The sequence below is a fragment of the Jaculus jaculus genome, chromosome 11, assembly GCF_020740685.1.
Source record: "Jaculus jaculus isolate mJacJac1 chromosome 11, mJacJac1.mat.Y.cur, whole genome shotgun sequence".
NCBI lineage: Eukaryota > Metazoa > Chordata > Mammalia > Rodentia > Dipodidae > Jaculus > Jaculus jaculus.
In genome coordinates, this window is record NC_059112.1 from 29,049,552 (window position 1) to 29,058,170 (window position 8,619).

Below are 8,619 nucleotides of genomic sequence, written 5' to 3' on the forward strand. Positions count from 1 at the left end.
TGGGTGCTTTTGTAAAATACAGAGTGCAGGTTTCTGACTGTGGCTTACTGTTATTCAATAAATCCATGGCAAGGAAAAGGAAACTATATTTTTTAAAGGTCAGCCAGGTTGTTCTGCTTCACATCCAGGCTCAGGAACAAATTCCTCTGACTAAGAATTTATTACCTCATTTGTGAAACCAGAGCTCTAGGATATTTTAATTGTAGGAAATTTCCATAAACTGCAAAACTACCTACTAGCTATAGCCTGTATTTGTTTGCTAAACCATGTTGCTGAAATTCAACCAAAGGACCTTACATAGTTACACTTGGGAGAAAAAAAAATGTTTTATATGATTCCAGTCTTAAATTTGAAGGAAAGTTTTTTTCTTAGTTACAGATCTAAATGGAAATAAATGTGTGTTCAGGAATTTTCAATAAGGGCCCAATATAAATGATATCCTCCCCAGTCAGTTTCTTCTCCATGTACTCATTGTATACCCTTGAGCTAGTGAAACCTCATGCTCATTTCCTCCAGATTTCTTTTGATGAAATAATTTTTGCTAATGTTTAATATCCTCCTCAGAGTATCTATAGTTTACAATTTGCCTGCTTTCTGAAAATCCCCATTTGCTTTGTGAATCTATCTATCTATCTATCTATCTATCTATCTATCTATCTATTATCTATCTATCTATCTATCTATCTATCTATCTATCTATCTATCATCTATGATTTGAACGCACTGAGAACAGTGCTTCTTATGCATGTTTATGTTAGAAATTGTGAGCATTACAGTCAGTAAAGTACATGGCGACAGTGAAATCACAGCGACTGTAATTCATTTTGCTGATCATAGCCCACACCTATTAATTCTGGCATGGGCAGTCCTATTGTCGCCATTAGTTGTCACTGCTGCTTTGAGAGGAATGTGGATGGCTATGTAGAAACATTTTGTTAAAAGTCTCATTTAATTTTGCTTAGAACCTAGAAAAAAAAAAAAAACATTCGGTTCTTTCTTTTTTCATCACCCTTGTGTATTAGCTTTGGCAACTGGATCTGATGCATTACAACAGAATGTGGATATCTGCTCTTTTTTAGCAAGACAACACAGATTCATGCAAAGACTTGAGTGGTTTCTTTATGCTGAACTCAGGAAGATAAGCTAACTTTCCCTGAGTTGCCAAGGGCAACTCGATTGCACATGAAATTAGGAGCTACTCAGAGAAAATAACGTCTAGACATATTCTTGTATTTCATCTCAGGGAAACATTCACCTAATATCTCTTATCTCTTGCTGTCACAACACTGTTGATGAACACTGCCTGTCCTAGGAATCCCATATCTGAGCCCTAAGAAAAAGTGAACGTGATGGGGGGGGAAAGCTATTTCTATGTAGCCACAAACTTCATTTCAGCATAGAACCATCAAGGAGCACTAATGCATTTGACTTCTTTTGTTATTTTTGATTTTCAGTTGTTGACCTATGTGTAGGTTATACCTGCACTTCTTTCCTGCCAAAGATTGCCTTTCCTGTCTCTCCCTCCATTTTTATTATACTTTCAAATCAAGTCAGAACTGTGGTTCTTTGTAATAATAGATGGTGATTTATTTCATCTATTTCTTCTCCCCGTTTAAGCATTATTCTGCTCAGATATGAATATTGATGCACCAGTGACTATGAATTATATCTTGAATTGCAAAAAGAAATAAGATGTCACGAGTGTAGAGGGATGGACATCCCAGGCAGGCTCTTTCTGTGAAGGTATAGCTTAACAGTGATATGGCCCTGGCTATTAACAGGGAGGCCCTAGTGTTTCTTGTATTGCATTATTAGTAGACTAGTCCTGATTCATTAAAATAAAAGTCATGGTGTGTAAGTCACATATGGATGAAGTCTGAGAAAAGGGGGTATATTGACGTGCAGGTTGTGCTGGTGGACTTTGCAGAGGTTTGGGAAAAAAAATAAGTCAGGAAATCGAAAGTTACAAGGGGTTAAGGCACATGTGTTGATGGCAGTCATGGTTGAAACGCTGTTTCAGTTCTGTTGTCTGAGAATGGGGGGGTGTAATTGCTGTGCAGCTTGTGCTGGTGGACTTTGCAGAGGCTTGGTCATTTTGTGTCCATCTTTTGATTCTCAGTAAGACACATAGATTATAGTCAGACATGAGGGTCTTCTTTTTCCTTCTCATGCCTCCCCAGTTTTCCCATATTTCTATTCTGTCTTATTGTCAGTAGAGTTATAAAATATAATGAGGATGAAATGCTGGTTAAAAGCAATAGAATCAAGCTTCTAAAATCAGATGAGAAGGATAGCTTAAAATGAGAGCAGGAAGCAGAAACAGCAGTTTGGTCTTCCCATGGAAGTTTGGGGAGGTCAGTAACGTGGGCCTTAGTTTGGATCACGGGCTGGGGACAGTAAGCGGAGCTCCAGTTACGAGGTGATTTTGGATTGGATTGTTTTGACTGGACTCATTCTTCTCCTTCCTGGCATTATTTACTAAAATGTGTGTTCACATGGAACGGGGAGAGGGATCAATGGGTAAGAGCGCTGGTGCTCAAGCATGAGGGTCTGAAAGGACCTTGAGTTTGGTTCCTCAGCACCCACATGGACAGCTGAATGTGGTCACACAGACCCGTGTGACCTCTATACTATGGGGCACGGACACCAAGGAATCACTGGGGCTTTCGAGTTGAAAACAGGTAGCTCCATATCTAAGGACAGTCTGTCTCAACAACAACAACAAAAGTAGATGAACCATAGCGGAAGATGTTCTCCCATGCGTATGTGCAAATACAACACACATATAACACATAACAGCCCATGTGTACTACACGCATGCATACACACACACATGCAAAATCATGTGCTGACTAAGATAAATAGGTGATAGAGTAAAAGCTATAAAAATAAAGAATAATAACAATAAATGTAGTTATACATGCATGCATAAGAAACAGTGTTCAGAATGCTTTTTGAATATTTACAGTTACTATGAATTACTCCAGCCTTAGCTGAGACTTTAGCCTACCATTTGATAGAATACTCAAATTATTTTTGAATCTAAAACTATACCTATGTTGTTTACAAATAACTGAATTAATATATATTTAATTGCCTTAGAGAGTTCAAAATATGAAACACTCAAATGTCATGAATTCATTTAGGGCTCATAGTCTAGCTTAGAAAATAATTTCAAAGGGATTGAAAGGAGCGGTGAATAACTTTTGGCCATTCCAGTGAAAACTTCAGAATTAGAAATGAGCAGTGAAGAGACTGAAAATCAGAGCAGCATTCATTTTGGTTCTGACCTTGTGGAAGTTTTCTCTAATGTTCATTTCTTTGCTATTCAAAATGGAACTTTGGGTTTTGTTTTAGAATGGCATCAGAAAGGATGTATCTAATGTGCTGCCTCAAATAGCTTTTGGAATGAAGCAGAATATGAATTATTAAATAAATTGCATCTGATGTTTATGGACTGAAATAAAAAAAAAGTATTAAGTGTCCAACAAAAAGACCTTTCTGTTCTGATTCTAATCCCTGAGATGACAATCTCTTTTCTATGTTTCTATTCTCCTTCTAGCTCTTTGAATTCCAAGGAGACCCCAGCAGAATGAAAATTCGGTGACGATTTGCTTCTAACAAGGCTGGGTCAGGCATGTGTATGAGACCATGAGAAAACATTGATAAATCTTTTGTAATGTTTTGGCTCCTTTTTATGGAGCTAACTAAATTATTAAGCTTTCTTTGAACAGATGTTTTTATTTCTGCTGACCAAGCATGTTAGGCTATATAAGTGGTTGTTGAGAAGTACAGGATTCATTCCTCAGCCTCTTGGGACTATAAACATCAGACTTTTCATAATGAAAAATCCTAGAAAAAAATGCCTGTGTTGTGCATACGTTTATCTAACACTATTACAGGAGTAAATAGCATAATACTAAGTTATGCAGTAATTACACCATTTTTAAAATCAGCTATATGTCTGTCTTTCACATAAGGAATTGCATTTGCCTTGATCTTCATCTGTATCTACATATGCATTTTATTTCATGTACCTATATCTGAATTTATTTTATTTTGATTTGTTTTTTATTGCTGTCTCATACTTCCTCTCTACAAATTCAGTAGTGATGTGTTTTGCTTTAATGTAGCTTCACAAAATATGGAATGGTAAAAAAGTGAAATGAAGAAAAGTTGATCATGTTTCTGCCCTCTTTGTGAATGCAGGCTTCTGTGGCCCATGCAGCCTGTATATGGAGATCACAGGATAACTTCAACTGCCAGCCCTTGACTGGGCTACAAGAGACCTTGTTTCAAAAACCCATGGCATGTTAGGTAGTTAGTATTGATCGTCAACTTGACAGGTTCTCAAATCAGGTGACAAATGTCTTAGCTTGTCTGTAAGTAAGTTTCTAGACTGATTTGAGGAAGGGAAACTCACTCTAAATGTAGGTGGCATCATCCATAGGCTAGAGTCTTGGACCAAATATGAAGTAAAAACTGACCTAAGCACCAGCATTCATCTCTTTTTTTCTTTCTGTCTGCATATGTGATGTGATCAGTCACCTGGAGTTTCTGTCATCACTGTCCTTATAGGAGGGACTGTACTCTTAAACCAAAATAAGCAGTTCTTCCCTTACATTGCTTTTGTTATATATTTTCTCTTAGCAACAAGAACAGAACCGAATACAATATACTTGTAAGAAATTGTCCTTGCGAAACCCAGAACCATGTACAATTAACATACACCAAAATATGAATGAATATTTGAATAAAAATGAACAAGTATGAAATCTGCTCATTTCATTTTTAGGCTTTTCAGCATTGTAAGATGGCCTTTTACCTACAAAGGTGAGTTCTATGTTGACTTTTATACTCTTGCTACATCAATAACTACCCCAAATTTCTTCTTTCAAAAACAGTCATTTAAAAATATTTCTTTTTATGACATTGTGGGTTGTAATATATGTGAGAAATCCAGCCACAAAATTAATATTGTGGCAAACTTGTTTTATTGATCACAATTCTTCCATTTTCTTAAGTTATTTTAAATACAATCACTTATCTGTCATTTTCCCAAAATTTATTTATTGTGAATGGAACTATCAAAGATTCTTTTTTAAAACTAATGCATAGCACCATTATCCAATATTAAAATTAATTATTTAATTCTATTTATAACAACCCATATTTGGATTGACCTAATTGTATCAAGGCTGTTCTGTTAAAGATAATTTGCTAAAAGCAGAGTCTAAATATGGCCCACATATTGTTTCTCTTGTTTCTTTTTCATACCATTAATTTGTTGGAGACATTGGGTCATTTATCCGTGTAGCATAATTTAAATGTGGTTTATTGCTTCTAGTGATGTCATTTATCTTAGTCTACTCTCACACACAAATCCTGTATACTGGTCGTTAGATCTAGAGGCTTATTTAGATTTAAGTTCAATTTGGGATGTAGTAAGACTGTTTCACATTACATTTTATTAGGAGTCAATGATAGGATGTTGTCTCACATTTACTGTTGTGTTAGCTAATGAATTGGTACTAACAGTGTCAAATGATGTCTGTCTCATAAAATCTCTTGTCAAAATTTCCTACAATGTTTTTTTATGGAGCATAGTTCTCAGACTCCATTATGTCATTAGGTGTTACAGAGTGGTTACTCTATAATTCTATATTCTTGCATTTGTTAGCAGGAATGCTTTAAAGAACTATTTTCACACATCAAGTATTTTATGACCATGAAATGGAGTTTGTTCTGGAAAGACAGTATAAATGATTGATTTGTTATTTTAATATTGTTTTCACATAATGAGTTTCTGTCTTAGAAACTTTCAGTGGAGACCTATAGTAGTTTGAATATTTCCCCCCCTCCCCAGATTTGTGTGTGTCGTTAAACTTGGAACTTGGGTCTCCAGCTGCGTGGAGGGAGGAGCTGTCGCTGGGTGCAGATCTTGGAGTCCATCCTTGAGTTGTCACTGGGGAAAGACTTGAGCTCCACCACAAAGGTGTCAGACAGCAGGCTGATCTCTGAGGTCCTGCTTGCTGCAATTCCCTGATGCTGCTTTTGTTTTTTGCTGGCTTTTGGTTGTTTCTCTTTGCTTAGATGTATGGAAGCAGCCTGTTCTTCCACTGATGAAAATTCCCCAGGACCTGTAAGCCTGAAATAAATCCCTTCTTCCTATAAACTTTGGATATTCATTCCAGCAACTTGGAACTGACTATCACAGTTTGGTTCCAGGAGTGTAGTGGTGTTGCTGAGATGCATCTGACCTGTGGATTTTGGTGTTTCAGAACTTGTATACCAGGGAAGGAATATGTATGGATTTGAATCTTATGACTGCAGAGGCCTCACAGTGTGGTAAGCCCAAATCTATGGACTGTTCTGGTGAGAGCTTGAAAATGCTAAATAAACAGAGAATTATATGTGGGCGCATTACTTATGGACTTTCTAAGGGAAAGGAGAGAAGAAAGAGAACTTTGTTGGAACTGGGTAACTGGTATAAAGGCTAACTGAGCTCTGCTTACCATGTCTAGAGAGTTTGATCAAGATTGAATTTGAAAGAAATGGACTTATGTTCTTGGCAGAATATATAGAATTCATAAAAGATATAAGATTTAAAAGTTGGTATTGTATATATGTAACTACAATGATTGAGATGGGGAGGTAATATGATGGAGAATGGAATTTCAAAGGGGAAAGTGCGGGGGGGGGGTATTACCATGGGATATTTTTTATAATCATGGAAAATGTTAATAAAAATTATGAATAAAATGAAATAAAAAAATAAAATATGAAAAAAAGAAAGAAAAATTTAAACAAGTTTAAGGTTATTAACACTGAGACTGGTTTTTAAAGCTTCTATTATTAAGGAGATTGCCACAATCAAGGACCATTAAGGATGTGTCAACGACTTTGCATAGGAAGGATGGAAAGGATCCTTGAGATGATATAGCCAAGGAAAGACTGAATGGTGAAAATGTAAACTCTTTTGAGAGGAAAAAATATGCTCTTCAAAGTAATGAGTTCTTTCCTCCCTAAATTAACAACATGGCTGTGTCCTAATACATCTGACACTGATTTTGGAAACATGAGAAATGTATGGAAGTGAACCATGAAGTTCATACAGTTCCAGCAGTTGCTGCTGAGATGCAGCATGTGGAGCAGGGTGTAGTGACCCTCACAGAGAGGCCAGTGAGGCCCTGGAAAGATAGACTGTGGTTTGCACTGGAGGCCCAAAGTTGTTTTGGGTATACCAGGACTGTGCAAGGGCTATGAGAGAGTGCTGTTGGCTTGGGATAGAAGTTTCACAGGCTACTTTGCCCAGATGGAGGGATGGAAATTTGGAAATCTAGAGACTGTCATCACTAGTTATGATGTCAGACTTAAATTAGATATATTTGCTGTTTGCCATATGGTTATTGATTTTTCACTGGTCCAGTCTCTCCTTTTTATGCCTTGTAGCAATGGAAATGTTTACTCTGTGCCGTTATATTTTGATAGTATGTAACTTGGTTTGATTTTATAGCACTTACAGTTTAGAGACAGTCTTGAATCTCAGATGAGACTTGGAACTTTTGAAAAAAGTTGGTAAAGACTGTGGGGGCCTTTAAAGTTGGACAGAACACAATTTACAACGTGAGATAGTTGTGATTCAATTGTGGGTCAGGAGCAGAATGTGATATTTTAAATTTATGTCCCCGAAGACTCAGGGGTTTTATTGAACTTGTAACTTGGATTGGGTGGAAGAGCTGTCACTGGGGGAAGATCCTAGAATCCAGCCCTAAGCTGTCGCTGGGAACGATTCTGAATTTTAGCCCAAAGGTGTGCAGAGCAATCTGTGCTCTGGTGGATTTTTAAAAAAAAATTTGATCTAATGATTAAATCTCAGTCTCCTTATAAACTATCTCTTTAATCTGTTCTGGGTTGGAGCATTTCAAATCACCTTCCTTCACTACTTTGTTGTTGTTTTTCCTATTTATGAGACAAGAAGTCTAGAAGGGACTGGAGTGGGCTAAATAGCTTTTTCTTATCTGTATCTGAGAGGCTTTTCCCCTGGAAAATATATCTTTCTTTTCTGAAGAAGTATTTGTGACTCTTTCATAATGGTTACTTATTTTGAAGGCCTCTATTGCAGTCAGGTTCACACTGCTGGTAGACATCGCCTGACCAAGAACAGCTTTTGGGGAAAAAAAAATGATTTATTTTGGCTTATAGACTTGAGGAGAAGCTCTGTAATGGCAGGGGATAACAATAGCATGAGTAGAGGGTGGACATCACCCCCAGGCCAACATAAGGTAGACAGGAGGGTATGCCAAATACTGGCAAGAGGAAACTGGCTATAATACCAATAAACCCGCCTCCAACAATACACTGTCTCCAGGACATGTTAATTCTCAAATCTCTATCAGCTGGGAACCTAGCATTCAGAAAGCCTAAGTTTATGGGGACACCTAAATCAAACTACCACAGCCCCCAAACTAGGAGGGGCCCTTTCTTAGGTCTTTAACATAAAAGTCTAGTGGAGTTCCTAAAGGTAATGCCCATGAAAACAAGGAATCTTCTTTACAATATACCCCACACAGAATTTTCATTGTCATAATAGCTTACAACATCTAGACGTTTGTCACA